We start from the raw sequence: 18937 nt of genomic DNA, 5'->3' as shown, positions 1-18937 counted from the left end.
TTCTGCTTCTGTATTAATTTCAAAATATCTGTTGTGCTGTACTAGACGTCTTGTAATTAGAAGGGGAAGCTTCAGCACACAACTGACAAGTTGACAAACAGAATAGCTTGTCTTAATATTCAGCGCTTAATGCATTTATCACTAACAAAATGCTTTGTTTCAGAATTAATTATGCAAATATCAGTTTGCTATAATTGGACCTGTTTTTACAAATGCTCTTAGAACTGAAGAGCTTCAAATAATTGAAATGATTACCATGCTTTTTGTCTGCTACTCTTTATAAGAAAGTCAGAACCAAATGCAATGTACTATCTCCCAAAGAAACTTGACTGCTAATGCCCTCTTCTTTTTTGTATTTGAACTGTCCTTTTTACAGCAGCATTATTTACAGTGAGTATCTAGATCGCAGGTTTTGAAGCTGATGGAGGAACTCATGCTCTGGTACTGTGAAACATTTAGTAAGTACACTTTAGTGAAGACTACATAGAAAACCTCTGAGGTATATGGAAGTCAGATGTCAGGTGTGCTTTACATTAAGTGTTTTGCTTCAGAAAACATGAGATCTATGTCTTCAAAAACCTTTCCTTCTAACTTTCACAAGTTTATTGGAAGTCTGTTTATCAAATGAATTTATAAACTGTTCTTTTAAAATGTATATTTTTCTTTCTCAGTTGAAATTTATGTGAACAGGGAATATAGACAGTATGTATGTCAAGTCCATTATGACTTGTCAGGTTTTTTCCACTTAGAGTGAATAAATATGGTAAGCAAGAATAACGTGTTTTTTTTCTGAAGTCTAATTAGCAGATAAGTCTTCCCTTTAACTACTTCATGCACACCAGTTTTTGGTTGGATGGATGTTATACGGTGGCCTGAATTGGAACTCAGTTTTTTCTCTTCATATACAATTTTATAGCTCAAGAAATTTCTCTACAACTTGCAGGTTTTATTCCCAACTTTTGAGGAAAAAATCTTCAGCTTCATAGCAATGAACAACAAACTTGGGAATGAGACCACACTGAGTTATCAGAAGTAAATACACAAAGGTGATTCTTTAGGTGTAGCCTTCTCAGTTTTTATTCCTGAAATATTCTTACAAACTTTTAGAAGGTGCATACAGCTAGGTCATGTGATGTGATCCTTGTCATTCTCTCTCTCGCATTTTATACCTTTCACTCCTGTCCTTGTAAAACATGCTGCTCATCTCCCGGATGACTCAATGTGGGACAGCTGCATTAGTGGTCACCACTGACTTAGAGAAATATGAACTCTACACGCAAAGCGCAATTCTTTGTAGCGTACGCTAATTTATCAGAGTCAAACATGGATTTGTTCTTGGGGTATGTGATGTATTAGTCAGCAGATGAGCAATGACCAAAACATGTTGCGTGACAACCCAGTATTTTGGTAGTAAAAAAATATGCTGCCATCCACTGGTCTTTTACTATACTGACTGTATCACATACTACTTATTCCTGTGTTTGCCAGCAGGGGATTTCAGTTTCTGTGTTGATGATTTATCATGCTGTTTTAGCAGAATATTTTAACCTTGTCTTTCTCCCCAACCTTAGGTCCTCTTTACCACTGAAGGTAGAGATTGTTTGCTTCGTTTGATATTTACCAAATGTTTCTCACCACTTCTCCCTATTTCCTTCCTCCTCCTCCTTAATGTGATGGCCAGTATGTTTCTGACCTTCAACCTCCCTTTTCTTTCCATGTCTTCCTACTGCCAGCCCACTACTTCCCTACATAAACTTCCTCTTCCAACACCAGGGTCTTCACTCCTGCTCTTGCTTGTCTTTCACTGAAGCAAGGAACTCACTCTTGTACCAGGAGATGACCATCCCACAGTGGAGGAGGAGGATGATAGCCTAAAGAATTCCTCCTCCAGCATAACTGGGTTTTATGACTGCAGTCCCAAAACTGTTTCTGCAGCCTCTGACCTTTTCCAGTACTGGTTCTCACTTACTTTCACCAAGGAGACTGGAAATTATCTTTTATCCCAGTTTTCCTCCTAGATTCCTGATTTGCTGATTCCTATTCCACGTACTAATCTTGCCTCTTAATACAGGTATTTATTCTCTTATCTTGAAATCCCTGTATTTCCCTATATATAGGAACACGTTGAGAGTCTTCCATGATTCTGTTACTGAGCTGCTGAGCTCTGAACCTACTTGATCTGTTAGCCTCTAGCAAAAGCTTAATTACCTGTGCTTCTTGACCTGTTGACTGTTCTCTGTGCCGTTCTTGAAGTGTCAGATTGATACTGTCCCTGCTTTAATTCTTTCTCATTCTATCCTTTAGATGATGCTCAGGTTCTTGGCTCTACAGACACGTGCTAGGAACACTTAACATTCTGGCAAAAAATGAGCTGGGCTTTGTGCTAAAAGAGGCAGTTGGAGTAGGGGATAATTTCTTTTGGAAACTCTTAAGTTTCTATTTATCGGTGTGTGGTTTTTTTTTCTTCCAGTCTGCAGCTGTGAAAATTCATAGAGCTCAAAAGGTTATTTTGGCTTGTGGCAATTAACTATACAAAATACAAGGTTTAAAGCTCCCGTTTAAAAAGGAAGTGATTCATTTTTACTCATAGCCATGATAAGCACCCAGTACTTCATGAAAGGCATTCACTCAGATTTATGTAAGAATTATTTAGTCTTATATAATGCTCTTGTTGTGCCAAATCTTGAGAGAATTAATGAAAGGAAGAATAAAAGCACCCAGCATGCATGACTGAGTTGAAACATGAAGTGTCCATCTCCCCCCTCCTATCTTTTTAGGAGGAAAGAAAAAAGGCAACTCATCTTGCAAGAGAGGGTAGAAGTGCTTTTTTAAAAAAAAAAAAAGAAAAAAAGGTTTGTACATTCCATTTTCTACATATGGTATGTAGCTGAATTTGAAGCATAGCGTACAAGCTACTTGGAAGGGTTTCCTGGGTACCTGCTTAGTCATAGATTCCTGCATGTGAACCAGAACAAAACAATTGCAGCAGGCAAAAATCCGTTTCAGAGCTAACAGAAACCTTCCGGCAGACGTTAAAATCATGGGAAGAAAGTAAGTATTCAACTCAGTCTTTGTTTTATTGTTTCATCACATAAATAGAACAAGAACAGATTGCCAACTTAATGAAGAGCACACAGACAAAAAAGTCTGTGTGTTCAGAAACCTGGGCTCCTATTGAGAATGTAACTTTTTTTTGAACCTGAGCTTTCAGAAGCAAAGTAAGTCTTCTGATATTCTTCTTCAGCCAGGGAGATTACACCCCCTTCTCCCCAAAAAAACAAAGAGAAATAAAAAAATATAAAAAATGCTTTATTGTCGTTCTGCTTCTTTAGCATGGAAGCTGGATTTTTAGAGCTGCATTAGAACTTCTCGATACTCTACTCATGAAGGCAAACAGGCTCAAATCTAACTTGAGATAGTTTCAAAAGTGCACTGCAAGGAACGACATCATTTGCTGGTTCTTACGGTGTGTAAGGAAGGTTAGACAAAGTACAAGGTTTTCTTTGCCAGAGGTGCTTTGACCACTTAAAGGAAATGGACTTTGAAATTTGTCAAGTGTGCCTGAGACGGGTCCATCAAATAATAAAACACAGAATATTTATATCAAAAGTGGCTAAAGAAAACACCATCTCCTGAATTTGTGCATTTTTCCTTGAGTTGTTAACTGTTAAGGCCCAATGCAATTACTTTGAAACAAATTTGCTGTCATGTCTAAGACGAAGAGCCCAAGGGACAAGAGAGCCAAGGAGACAAAGAACAGGCAGCCCGCCGATACGTTATGTTATTGAACACGAGCTTCCCTCCCAAATGCACTCGCAAAAAGTCTAAGCAGAGGGTAGCTGGAGAATACTTTCAGCAATTTTTTTCTCCTTATCACTTGTCATAAAGGATGGACAGAAGGAAACACATTATGAAATTACTCACCTAGTGAGCTCAGACAGGAGACAAAGTACAGAAGCAGTCAGATTATTCTTGCATTTATTGATTTAAATAGGAACCGTGGCACCAGGTGAACACAGGCTGTCTCAAAGAGATCCTGATTATCCGATATGTTTTGAAATGGATTCCTGATGCTGAACGAGGCCTGTCAGCTTCGCTGCTGTCCGAGAAGCAAGGTATCCAACTACATTGGATTTCAGTTGCACCCTTGTACACTGAAAGCCTTACATACAGCAGCACTTGTGTCCACTGACATACAAGTTAAACAAAGCTTATGAACACTGAGAAATGGAACATGTCTCTCAACACTTCCCACTGCTAAGGCAGCCAAGATTGAAAGAGTTGCCCGTGATTTACCCTTGCATGGAGCAAGTGCCTCTTTTGAATCATCATTCCCTTTGCCTGCGCTCAGGCTGTGTTGTCAAGCATATTTGTTTTAAAGCACTTGCAGCACTGCATTGGTCCCAGATAACCTAGACAGCCTAATGCGTAAGCTTCAAGCAGACAGTGGTGACGCACATACCCTCACATGGGGATTCCTACCAGTGATTTTCCTTGAAAATACACGCCACACGCATATTCTACAGGGGCCCAGGACAAAGTTGTATTAATAACTTATTAATTGTGCATCTTTTGGAAGGTTTTAGCAATATTAGTATTTTATCCGGACAGCCTTCAGAGGTCATATACGCTTAATATAGCTTAAGAATAAAGGGAAGTGATGCCAGTGTGTAGGAGTTCAGTTAGAGCTGCAGATACCTGCCAGGATGAGCATTTCGGTGGTTGTGATAAGTTTGGGTAGGTCTGTCCCACATCAAAGTCAGGTAAGAGCACATGCTGTGCCTTGGGAAGTTGTAGTCTGACTAGCTTCAAAAAATTAAGACACACTGGTATGAGTATCATTACAAGCCATGAATACTGTGAGGGATCTTAGAGTATATACCAGAGTTGCCAAGCACACGTAACGCAAGTTTAAACCATGTCTTTGCTGCAGTGTGCTGCACTTGCGCCCTCAGCGCTGCTGCTTTGTGTCCTGGAGGGTTACCCGTTCACTGCTTTATCTGTCTTTATCCATTTCCGGAATACAAAGATACTTTTTGTTCTGAACATCTCCCAAAAGTGACAGCAAATAAAAGAACATTTTAGAAATGGAGTGGAGGGGAAAACAATTTCATATTTTTCATAGGCACATTTAACAGTGTTTTATATTTAGTAGGAACAAAGGCATGAACTGAAAGCAGCAGGACAGTAACAACTGAGCAGTAATTTGAGTAAGAATTAAGTTGTTTAGTAAAAATCAATGGATACCACAAAGCTATGAAGCAGTGTAGTATTTTCTCATAAGTAACTCATGGGATTGATCTCAATAAAACAGCAAAGATCTGTACACAAAATAGAGAACCTTAATTTCTTGGTTTAAAAGCCGTGCTTAATTTACTCAATATTAATTACACAGGCTTTCAGCAAGTTATTCTTCTAAAGAAAAGTAGTTGTATGTTCATGTGCCATACAAAATGCATCACAAAAAAAAAAAATGGTTAACAAACTATCAGAATCATACTCCAGAGGCTGGGATACTTGTGCTTTGTCTTAGTTTTAAGTGCCTGATTTACTCAGCAGCAGCAGGAAAGCAATCACTCCAGTGAGTCAACATCCTAACAGCACACTATGAGAATTGTTTAGTTCTCAGTATTCTTCCCAAGATTTTACTGTGGTGAAGTCCCACTATAAGTCATGCTGGATGGAACGGGAAGGAGTAAATCAGTCTTGCTGTAAAACCACGAATTCATCTAAGAATATATTTCCTAGTTTCTGTATCATGGAAATCCTCAGAGGCGGCTGTGTTGGTATTTGATACATAGGAATAACTGGATAATGGATTCACAGGGTAGAAGTCTTAACATTTCCAAAATGATTCACTGGAGCAGTTCCATACCTTGACCTTCTCAGCCAGCATCTGGCACTGCTGTACAGCACATACCCTGGTGCCAGGAATACATCCCCCCTTGGGGCTGAGTGCATCAAGCACAAAAGAAACCATTTCTGAAGTCGCCAGCAAAGGCGGTGTTCATGGGTGAGAACAGGGCAGAGAGACATTCCACAGCACTTTTCTACCTACCTGGTAGATGGGGCCCAAGCAGGTGCCTCGTTAGGAAGGATGTAAAAGAATACTTCATCCTTTCTTTTAGAAAGCCATGCGTGGGAAGGTAATCTACGCAGTATGTCTCAGTAACTGCAGAAAAAGGGTTCCACAGGGCGGGCGACAGCGGCAGAACCTGCATGCCAGGGTGTAACCACTATTCAGGAATCACTCTAAACAAGAAGAAAGTGGGAAGACATTAGGACTGCACAGCTTTGTGGCTTAGAGCAGCACGACCGTCTCTGCCAGGTAACCTCAATCAGTCTCCAAGAAACACAAAATCAGGAATACGGATGGGTAAAACCTAATCAGAAGGGAATCTCAGTGGTACCTAAAAGTGGAAGACCTTTAAGGGGAGCTATGGCTTTTGTTTTCTGGGGTATAAACTTGAAGGTCAGCTGCAAATTTTTCCTTAAAAGTACTTCTAGGTGCACCCCTCAGGAATTTCAATACCATTATTTTTAAGTTTTCTATCCTGAAAAAACATTTCTTGACTTCTTGATGTTCTCTTGACAATGATTTGGATTTAATTTGGTTAGCTAGGAGCCTTTCTGACTCCACCCCTAAGATTAAAGCGAGACTGGTAGCACGGCACGTCGTTCCGTATTTGCTTCTGCATGCTTGGGGCCAAGCTATGGTTAGGAGGGCATTCATGTTTTGGTATAGTTTAATTCTTTTTAACCCAGTATTATCTTCATGTAGTTATTTCAGTGGAACAACTATGGATCAAAGCATTCCTCACTTTAAATACGGGCAGAAATTTTTTCCGGTTTTCTCTGATGCAGGACGTATGTAATTTTAAAGCAGGATGTCTACTAAACCTATCTCTAGGCTACATTTTCTGACTAGGCTGGAAATTCCATGGGCAAACAGAGATTTTTGGGGCAGGAGGATAAGCACAAAACACAATAGTTAACATAATTTTTTACCCTGCCTTTTCCCCCCTGCAATCAATGACTCGGTTTCTCCAATGTTACTCTACATTTTAGCCTACCCGACACAGTTTCTGGAAAGCAACTTTCTTCGATAAGGAGAGGTCTTGAGAACAGACACGTCTTTAACTAGCAGGTTTAGGTGGCTCATGGCAAAACACCTCAGGGCCCCTGTACTTACTCAGTGCAGACAGGCTTCAATCTGCAGAGTTTCCAGTCAGACTGTACGGACTCAATGCTGCTGGCTTGTTTTTTCCCCCTCCTGGGTGTGACAGAGCAGAGCTGTACCAAGGTGACAAACCGCAGCTTCCCTCCCCTCCCAGCAGCGAGGAAACACCCGCATTCACACTCCAGTGCTACTCAGCCACGCACGCCCCAAACTAAGCAGCTGTGTCTCCAGAGGGTAGTCTCGCTAATGCTTCTGCTAGATTATCTGCATCGGTCACAGAGTCTCTAGTTTTATGACTTTTCACTTCTGAGCTCTGCCGGCCCCCACGCCACACGCGGCCCTGGCAGCCCGGCCCTGCCTGCAGGCAGCGGGCCCCCGGGGGAACGGCCAAGTGCCACCTTCATCTTGCCAAAAGGTCGCTGAAGGGACTGTGACAAAGAATATTCATAATCTGATTTTGCCCCTTGTGTGGAACAGACAGATGTGTCTCGCCGGCTGAGGGCCAGGCTGGACCTCTGCCGTCCACAGCAGCTCCCTCTGGAGCCCCGTTCCTGTCACACCAGAGGCCACGGCCTGTCAGAACAGCAAATAAGGAGAAACTAAATCAAGCAGAGCTTTTACTTAATCCTGGCTGCAAACATTTGGGATTTGCCGAAGAAAAGCATGGCAGCTGTCACTGGCCCTCAAACAGATTTGCTAGGCCAAGAAATAAGCCTTACAGATCATTTCTGCATCACTGGAACAAAAGGCAGATCCTGCCATCAGGCAAAGCACACATTGCCATGGAACAAATGTTAGAGGACATTTGACACCCACACAAAGGCGGGTGTGTATATACAAAAGGGACTTTTTTCTGCACTCTTCTGCAGCCCGGCTGCAGGCTCCTGGCGCCATCTTGGCTGCCCTCAGCAGTGACCATGGCTGAGGGGACTGGTCTCCTCAGCAGCCGAGGGCACTCACTAATGCCAGGCTGACCTTGACACACTTTCCTAAGGTGATCTGGGAGCCAGAAACACATAAGGAAGAAGGTATAAGAGTAGGCTTTTCTTACCTTTTTTTATTTAAAAGAACTAAAGTAAGTCTAAAAGGACATTGAGTTTGCTTGTCCTAAGCCTCAGAGCCACACACAGCTTCACCTCTAGCCAGTTGCAGCCTCCCCGGCTCACCCTTTGCTTAGTTTACTGAAAGATTCTTCACTGTGAAAATACTTCATTTATCATCATTTGTCATTTCAATAGTTGGGGATCGCCATAAATTATCTCAGTGAAAGTGAAACTTGCCCCTTAGCCTAACATGAGCACTGCTGCTGTTCACCATTCAGGCATGTACAAGCACTGCAAAGCCACAAATTTTAATAATACTAGGAGCATTTGTTCCCCCATTTCGCACCTTTTCTGGGACTGGAGCATGGTGACAGGGACCGACCCTGCTCTCAGCAAAACTCAGGCTATCACCTGCTGCTTATAGCTGTGCGGTGGCTCTGCTAGTGCTCTCCCCCTTACAGGTCTCGCGAGCCTGAGTTTCTTTGGTTTTGTTAAGATACACGTAATCATATCCCTCTTCATTTTTATCAGATAGTTATTCCTTTAAAATGTACTCACAGGGAACATTGCTTTACACACTCTGCATTTGTATTCAGCGAGAAATTTTACCCCAGTTTAATTTTGCATCTTTGGTTACAAAATCAGAGGGAAGCATCACTTCATCATCAAATCTCCCCAGGTTGAGAGCATTAACTGTGTCAACCAGGGATGGAGAAAAGGGCCATTTGAACCATGAAGACCACACATGCATAACAGATATGTCTGCATTGGAGCTGCACAATTATAGACATCTTTCATGGGTTACTTGTCGTTAATGACCATATTGGTGTGTAAACTCTGTATTGAAACAGGCTACTAAAACAGTGACTAAAAAACTGTCTGGATTAATTTCTGTGTCAGAGTCAACCATTTTCACGTGATCCAAAGTTTGCCATCCAGGTAAGAATTGCTGTCATTAGCAGATAAGTTCTACACGTAGAAAGGCACGTATGTGAACGGCCCTGCAGTGAAGTGTTCTGAGTGACAACTTGCCTATTGCCAGCCCCCTCTTGGTCAGGCACCTTCACAAGGAGGAAGAGGCTTCCAAAGGGCAGAGCCTGTCAGCATACCTCTGACAGGTCTTCTGTTGACATAGGAGCATACTATGAAGATGCTGGCATTTTCAGTGTTTTTTAACAGGTATTAGTTATGGTAATAGTCTGTCTTTGAGGAGGAGGGAGGCTGTTTGCCCGTGCTGAATGCCAGTGCTTGTGAAACAAGCTAAAGGTGTGATCTTGCTTAAAGCTGTACCATTTCAAGAATGATTTAAAAACTCAAGTAAAAAACCTTCATCCAAGCTCAGAGAGCTGTGAGACTTTCTGAACAGTTTTCACTGCTCTACAGCTCCTCTCACCACCTTTGTGTACATTAGCATGGCACAGAGGGAGAGGACTGCAGAGCCAAAGAGCTGGTGCTGAGAATCCAACACCTACGAGACAGCACATGCCAGGTGTGCTCCTAGGAAACACCTCCTGCTTTCATTCCACATTAAAGGAATCCAGACCACCTACTCTAAGACCACAATGCGGTGAACCAAACCACACTAAGCGAGGACAATTGGGAGGTTCACATCAAAAGCACACTCCCATTGTGAACCACAACACCAATGCAGACAATCAAACCCTGTCCAAGTCTCCCTTCCTCTGAGCACAGCCATTTGACAAACAGCAGCGCCTGACACCTGCACATTTAAGGATGGACAGCCTTGTCACCATTGCTCACGATCCTACTGCGTGGTTTTAAAAATTATACTTAGCATATTTGTTACACTGGTTTTTGCTACAGATTTGATAGGATGACAACCAACTACAGTAATCACCATTGAGACAGAATCGTCATTTGGCAGCAGTGCCACAGAGTGGGCTAAAATAACACACTGTTCTTCACTTTTTTTCCTCAAATGGTTACTGCTGCAAAGCAGCTAGCATTTTATTCCATAGAGCAAACACCTTACAAATATACATAATCTGAATGTACAAACCATCCTACTCGTATAGTCACGTTTAAAAGGTTTGCTGGACTCAGACTCATAAGTATGCTATACCTTGTAATTGCAAAGAACTGAGACATCAGCATTTTTTTAAACTAGGGCAAATAAAGGTTAAATTCAAAACATGCAGGATTTTGCATAAGCTGAGAGCAGTTCAGTGGAGCACAGAAACTAATGCCACTGGCTCTGGTCCTCTATGGTCAGAGAAGCAGTAGCCTACAGGGATTATTGGGACAGAAAGTAGCTGGAAGTGTCCAGTCTGGGAAGAACTACCATCTATACAAGTCTCACATACATAGTGATCGAAGTCTCCAGGAGAATTAAATGAAACTAATTGCACACCTGCTCAATATTCATCTGGCACCGAAACTTAAATACCTCTCTGGTCAAATTCTACAGTGGTTTAAAGACATTAAGCTCCCAGCCTAGCCCATCACACCCTATCCATGAACTCACATTCAACCAGACTCCCCTCATTTCTAATCTTAACCAGTTTCCTCATTTATTCTGTCAGCCATTCCATGCCAGATTTACCTGAATACTATTTATCCTTAAGCATGTCTTTAATTTAAACAAAAAAAAAAAAAAAAACAAAACAAAAACAAAAAAACTCACCAAAAAAGTGTGTTATCTACAGCCTTTTTTACAGGAGTAACACAATTATAAAAAAGCTTTATGTTCCTCCCTTGTTACCATGGATTTCTCCAAGCCTCTCAGCATATTCGCAAACACACGCTACCTAATGACCCCGACTGGGATTGCAACTGGAACCACAGGGTTTCCACAAGACCCTGACAGGTGAGGTTGGATTTTGGTTTTCTAATCATTCATTTCTCACCATCCGTAACCTTACAACCTCTTACCTTCTTGCGCTCCAATAACGGCAGGGTTTGAAGCCTGTCTGGGAAGCTGCAAGGAGGAAGAATCTGCACTTCCAAGAAGCCATCTCTTGCGGCACAAATGGTGCAGAGAAGCTTCAGACTCCAGTGGTGCAGCAACAGAGCGGGTCTGGTGGAGGCAGAACCCAGCCTGCCTTTTGGTTCCTGTCGTTCACAGCTGCAAACTCAAGCGCTACCAGCTGTGTGAGCTCAGTCAAGTGCGACTTGGAAAAGCCTTAGGGTAGCCATGGTAACTTGTAGATCTTCACCTGATGCACTAGAGTCACTGTATAATGCTTTTGAGAGAAATACTGTAGCCTCTAGAAGTATCTTAAAATCTACAGATCTAAAAAAGCTAGAAAGCTTTTAATTGATAGGAAAAAAACCCCACCACTATTAAGTTGACATTAGCAATTATTCTATTAGCACAAGGCAAATACGTCTGTTCTGATCCAGATTGGACCCTGTCTACTTCTGTGTTCCCTGAGTGGCTGCCAGACCTTCTCACAACTGCTGCTTAATAATTTAATTTTATTTTTTTCTCTAAATGTGCTGTCTAAGAACCAAAGCAACAGAGCAAAATGAAAGTTTGAGGAAACAATAGAATAATGTCAGGGTCTCCTTTCAGGACAACGACTGAGAATGAATTCGATCTGAAGCATTTTTTCCCTCTTGCTATCAACACAAAATGCGAGGACAGCCCTTGAGAGGTCATCTTTTAGCCAGCCTTTACAGGAGGAGGTGACTAAGGGACAAGCCATTAATAAATGGTAGGGTCAATCACCACATCACTAAGACAACGCAGATGAATCATCCCCCATTTCTGTGCTGCAGTTTCTCCCAGGTAAACAATGACACTCACCTTTGTAAAGGAAGTTTAAGATCAGCAGTATGGAGGCATTACACTGAAAATAATAATGAATAGTTTCTCTGCAGGGGGAACAGGATTAGAAACCTAGAGACTCTTCCAGATTCTTAATATTCTCAATGAGAAACACCAATGCTATTTCCACTGGATAGTGTGTAAAGGAAATGTGAAATTAAGCCTCAGTGGCATTGGCCTTTCCCTTTTCCAAAGATGCAAGAAACGTAACTCCCTAAAATCTCCAAAAAGGGGATTTCAACCGTTCAAAAACTTCTAACATAGAAAAAACCCCAACCCTATTTGTGAGACTCCTGAGGTATATCAACATCACTGTTGAGTATCTAGAATTAAAAGCAATTTAACTCAGAGAAGTAAAATTGGAAGATTATTTCTGGTTTCAGATGTTTCTCCTTTCGAAGAAGCAATTTCCTAGCTCATTATTCCAATTCTAGTACTTTTGCTTCTGCCTATAATTGTGTAAAGACGTTTCAAAGCTTTAATTCATTTTGCAATTCTAAATAGCTTCCCTTAATCGCTCATGTCAAACACCTATTTCACATTTTTAAAAAATTTATAAAACAATTCTGTGCTGTCAGTAGGAAAAAAAATTCTTAGCATTCAGATTATTAACTGCATGCAAGCTCCCCATGCTAATGTGTTTCCTGTCGTTCACTTCTGGCAGGAAACTACTTATAAAAGGTGCAACGTTCGTACGGTAATTTAGTGTTTTCATCCACAGTACATTTTCTTGCCATTCCCTCAGCTAAGGTACAGAATTCACCAAGCTACCCAATCTGTTTGGAGGAGTTTCTCGTTGCCAGCTGCCATGCTGAATGCTCCATGTCACTGAACAATGGCAAGGGCAGTAGCACAGGAGATGACTGAGGTTTTGTCTGAAAGCTTCACTGATGTCTTTGCGTTTTCACCAAATACAAATTCACATGGCCAAGTGAAACTAACAAGCTTGCAATGTACTGCTGCCTTGTACTTCCATTAATAGCTGTGTGATTAATTGGTTACAGCCCATTATATTAGAACATATCCGGTTAGGAATTCTACTTAAAGAAAAAGGAAGTGGATCAGGGTTGGGCTGCAGGCCAAGTTTAGCAAGGATTTTCAGCAATTCATAAATTCTTAAAGTGAATGAATTGGAGCAAAAAACTAAAATGGTTTCAAGTAGCTCTGAGATATGGGGATTCAACTCTAGTCTCCCAGAACTCAATAGACCTTGACCCTAACTAAATATATAAGTTTGGCAGCCCATAGAAAATAAGACAGCCTAATTCTGCAGTCCTTGTTTAGACAGCCCTTGTGACCATAGTGCCAGAGAGGCAATGACTAATTTTCCATCACCTCATATACAGACAAACTCATCTACTAACTCTCACAGGAGCTTTTGTGAAACATGATTCCAGGAGTTAGTTTATTTAGGGCTGACGGCGCTTTGATAACCCTATACCCTTTCCCAGCAGTATTTATTTCAGACCAGATGACTGCCTGACCCTCTATGAAAGACTAGCTTTGAAATGGGATAAGGGAAGCCACAAACATTATCATCAACTACTGATCAGTTTTATTAGATTCAAACATCAAGTGCTTTTGCTCTGTTTAATGTGTAGTTTTGCATGGCTAGGTGGAGACATTCCACAAATCCTGAAAGATGGTTGCACTGCAGAATTTCACAGGTCTTCACAACTTCCCACCAACAATTTCAGTCTCCGGTTTTGGGGAACTGAAAACCTGTTTCCCTTTATGCTCAAGTATTTTGTGCTGAATACAAATGGGAATATTTTTGCCTGTTCCTTCCAGGTGGAAGCATAAAAATTACTAATGGGACTCCTACCAGAAAATTGCACCAGACAAGTAATACGATGTCTTTTGAATGGAGAACTTTGTCTCATAAGCCTTCCATATTCGTGGGTTGTCACGAGTCCCTTTCTGTGTACAACATTGAAATGGCAAATTCATGGGGCTTTTAAAATGAAAACAAAGGAAGAAGTTTGTTGCTGTTCCCGTACAATTCCACAGTACTGCAGTACCTGGCTTAAACCCCAGACTGATGACCTATTTCACAATGTCAGTTTTTAAGCCCTCCCAGCTTTCAAGGTAGGATGAAGCACAGTTCAGCTATTTCAATTGATTCTGATGGTATTGTGTGGACGCCAGTACTAAAATTCTTTACAGTGAATAATAGTTCTGATTCTGAAATCCCAGACAAGGTGTTTCCACAGTACAGGCAGAGCCAGCATAAGTCCTAACAAGTTTTATATTTGTTCCTATGTTTTCCAAATTGCAATATATTCTTGGCATGTTCTATCATTCAGGAAGCCCATGCAAGCTCCTTGTAAAATCTGAAGTACCCACATCTTCACTGTACAAAATACAGATGAGGCCAATCCTGCCCAATTTGCTTTCCTAAGCCATCGCATTTAAATCCCTAGCTATGATGCTACATGCATGAGTAAAGATCAGGTCTACCACAGTTAGACTATCAGTAAGCTATCAGACTAGTTCAGCCCTCACCAAAGCTGACGGGAGTCCTTTGATGCACAGCAAAGTAAGTCCTAAATATAGTTCTCCTTTAGGTTTGGCCGACAGATCTGTATGGATACAGGAGACTATATCCTGCACTAAAGGAACTTTTGTACTATACACTTTAAAGAAGAAATTTATCATTCACATATCTTGCTGACTGGTGCTCGTGCCCCGTGTCCTTCACTGCTCTGCAAAAAAATCCACAACAGACTGCACTCAGGCTTTCTTCCAATACTGCAGTCTTTAGGATTTTGTAATTCCTGCCTTCTTCAGCTGCTTATTTACTTCTAAATACTTGAGTTTGTTTTAAAGGGGAGTTTATAAAAGTGTCGATGGCCAGTTTCACACCAAGAGTCAGACCTGGGAGTAAGCTAAGACAGACAAACAAAGCAAAATATAAATTCAAGATGTCTCTATATTCAGTACCACCAGATATACAGAAAAACAGGAGAATTCTTCCAAGACAGATGAGACAGTGTAGCCAGAGAGATTCCTAGAAACCCAGACCCTGAGCACCACTAATCTAAAAATACACCACCAGTTTTGTTCTGTTCAATATACTATGTCTTAAATGTATCTTCCTGTGATTACTGGCATTATACTGCAACAGTTCTATACAAAGACTTCTTGTCATACTAAACCTTAAATTATAACATGGACATCTTAATATTTAAAGGTATGACGACTTCTTAAGAAGGAGCAGAACCATTATGGAACAACCCATATCCCCAGTGGATTCTGCTAGGGTACCCTGTGTAGTACCTTGTATTTAAGAGTACTGTGTAATTACCAGTAGTTGTTGGAGTCAGCATATATTCTCAAATGCCTGTGCTTGAAAGGGAACATCATTATAATGTCTGTGTTGTTGCCAAGTCTAAAAGCCAGATGGACAGACTGCTGACAGCAGGAACTCATTGCTAGAACCAAGCAATCATGACCATGATCTTTTGGCAAAAGCAGCTACATACATTGTACTTCTGATGCTTATTTTGTGTCACAACTGACTGAGACAATAGTAAAAGGCATTGTCATGGGATATTAAAATGACAATCGGTGTTAAAAGTGGCTCTATGGATGCATCAGTGCAACTACTAAGGACGAAGAGAAAACATCTGTCAAACTTGCAGAATGAGCTTGAATGAAACTGCTGGGTAGAAAGCATTCTTTAAGAGGAGACTGGAAAGGCCAGATGTAAAAAAGCCACATTCTACACAACTGCGTTGAAGTTGCATATAGTACAAGCATCAAGGCTTGAAGTTGCACATAGTACAAGAAGGGCAACGATACTGGTGAGGGGTCTAACGCGTAAGTCTTATGAGGAGCAGCTGAGGGAACTGGGGTTGTTTAGCCTGGAAAAAAGGAGCCTGAGGGGAGACCTTATCTCTCTCTACAACTACCTGAAAGGAGGTGGGAGCGAGGTGGGGGTCGGTCTCTTCTCCCAAGTAACAGGTGATAGGGCAAGAGGAAGCAGCCCCAAGTTGTGCCAGGGGAGGTTTATAGGATGGATATTTGGAAAAACTTCTTCACTGAAAAGTTTGTCAAGCGTTGGAACAGGCTGCCCAGGGAAGTGGTTGCGTCACCATCTGCAGGTATTTAAAAGACGTGTAGATGTGGTGCTTCGGAACATGGTTTAGTAGTGGACTTGGCAGTGCTAATGGTTGGACTTGATGAGCTTAAAGATTCTTTCCAACCTAAATGATTCTATTCTATGATTCTATAAGTTTTTGTATTGCTAATTATTTTGCAGCACTATAGAGGCAAATTAACTAATTTTCCATATATTATCACACCTAGGGTCCTAGAATACACCTCAGGTCACTTCTGCACTATCTTCCAAAAAGAACTGAGTTGAGATCTAAGAGGCTATTATTCACTGTTCATAACCAAACACTAAGGAATTAATTGATTTCTATTTAATCTCATTTAACCTATTGATGCTTTATAATTAATTCCCAGATTAAACTCTAAATGTATTATTGATAGCAGAACCAAAACGGTTTTAATGCTACCTCATCCCTGGGCCAGATTTAAAAATGGAACTATCATGTATGTTTCTTCTACTAAGAACAATACAGGAAATTGCAATTATGAAGCTGCATCCTGTGGCCAAACTCAGGGTTCAATTGTACACCTACCCACAGCCAAAAAATTCAAACTACAACTACCATATGCAAGTATTTGAACCTGAATTACTCTCATCGTGTATTCTGCTGATGTTTTTTTCCAGAATACACCTATTTCAGTGGTTACTTCCTGTAAGCCATATGCTAAGCATATACATAAACTCCAATTACTTGCACAGTTTTGTCAAAATATCTTTAGGTTTCACATTTGGGCATTTCCCATTTTGCTTCTTTTTCCTCAGCACATCACAACCATCTTTTGGAAGTTTATATTGGATATGGACTTGATGGTCATTGCCTAAGCAGCTTGTAAGTAATTCTCTTGAATTCTGTTTTAGCAGAGCACCTACAGTTATTAAACTTCATCTTTTTCAAATCTTCATATTACTGCTTTGGTCTACTGCTACAGTATCTGCATTGTAACAAGACAAGACGCTCTCCTTACGGTGTTCCTCCAGGATATGGGATATCGTGGCAACTAGAATATACGGGGCTTAGCTCTATCCTTTCTTGCAACTTCCATGAAGTTCACTAAATTGCACATTATAGAGGTACCTGAGCTACTGACAATGTAAGAATTAATATGTCAGTACACTATTTCACATACTGTATGTGAGATGCTAGCTCCAATCCCAGAGGTGGTAGAGCTGTAATAACAGCTTTGTTAGTGGGCTAATTATGCATGCATTTCAGAAGACTAATTACTTTGAGCAGAGCCCTGTGCTAAGTTCAGTATCTTTGCGCAGTCATGTACTTCACGGATATATTTCTTTCCTTCCTCCACCTTCCCACACGCATTTGCCTGAATTAAGAAACTATATACTGATGGTTTTACCTGTAGCCAAAATTCCATATGGTAGAAAATTCTGCTCCAAGATACAACACTACTCTAGAAAGAAACAGAAGCAATATAGCAATTATAAAAACCTCATGATTTGCAAAAAGTCCAAAACAGGATTTCTGTTAAGAATCAGTAGGAGCTACTTTTCAAACTTAGCCTGACTAAGAAAGTATTAAAAACAGCAATTGTGGTAGAAACTATTTAAAGCTATTATTCAGTTTTCTAAAAGCATTCATTTACTCACACTAATGATGTCGTACATTATCCCATCTGCCACACAAGCCGATAATCTTTGATGAAAACTCACTCAAGTTTGTTACAGAGTATGTAAGGGATGGCTATTCCAGTTGAAATTATCCAAAATCTTAGCATTAATTAGAAAAATGAAGTAAAATGCCAGTAAACATAGAAAAAAGGTATGCATTGAACAGCAACAGAAGTATTTATCCCCCTGTGCACACATCCTTAGGTATCAATTCAGAATGCACTTGTCTTGCCAAACCAGTTATTAAATATAAGGTAATGCATATTCTATGCTTTTTTCCATGTTTGGAATCTGATTTCCCAAACATCTGGAACTTTCATACAGGGTTTTTCTGGGCTGGTTTACCTTTTTTCTTCCTTTCAACCAATAAAGCTTGTTCTAAGACAACAGGGAATTGATTGAAGAAATAAGCAACCCAAAGCCAACTTCAGTTACTTTCATATTTGCTGCAAAAATTATTGAGTTGGAAAGCAAAACTAAAGAAGTTCAGTCAATTTTTGTTTGTAAGTTACCCATAAAATGGCATTTAAAGAGGTTGAGTTTTGGGACTACTTGCTCAATTTAATACTAGTGTTAAACAAGCACTTTTCTACTAGCTTCCCTTCTCAATGGTGTAACAGAGAACCTCAAGATAGATGAATTTTGGGAAACAGTAACAGCTTTCCCTACTTAAGAGGAAAATTACTTTTGGGTTGAAATTAAAACAGAAACAGGGAGAACTGTGAATAAGGATTTGCAGGTTTTTTAGACTAAGGGGTAAATCACAATTTCTCTTGCACGCAGCTTAAACTGCTGACGTATAACAAAAAGTCATTTTGACTGCTGTACTATTTACATTTCTCAAAACCCCTATCATCTTTTCAAATGCTGCTCTATAACATTTTATTGCATTTAAATAGGAAGTAAACGGTCCAGCACAGCAGAGAGTCAATTATATTTTTAATTATTTTACATATGTATTCTTGAATATGCTATAAGTTAAGTCAAATGAATAATATTGATTTGAATTTAAACACATTTGATGGCAGTTCACATTAAAGAGGACTGGAGAAGACCTCATTGTGGTTAAAGTATATTTCCTTCCAATCTGTACAGCATTATCCTCCTATTAATTTTATTTAATGCATCATGAATTATTCATGGTTACTTCTAATTCATCAGTAATTATTACTATTGTT

Source organism: Chroicocephalus ridibundus, chromosome 8 (genome assembly GCF_963924245.1).
Source record: "Chroicocephalus ridibundus chromosome 8, bChrRid1.1, whole genome shotgun sequence".
Taxonomy (NCBI): domain Eukaryota; kingdom Metazoa; phylum Chordata; class Aves; order Charadriiformes; family Laridae; genus Chroicocephalus; species Chroicocephalus ridibundus.
Note: the sequence above shows the minus strand (reverse complement) of the source record.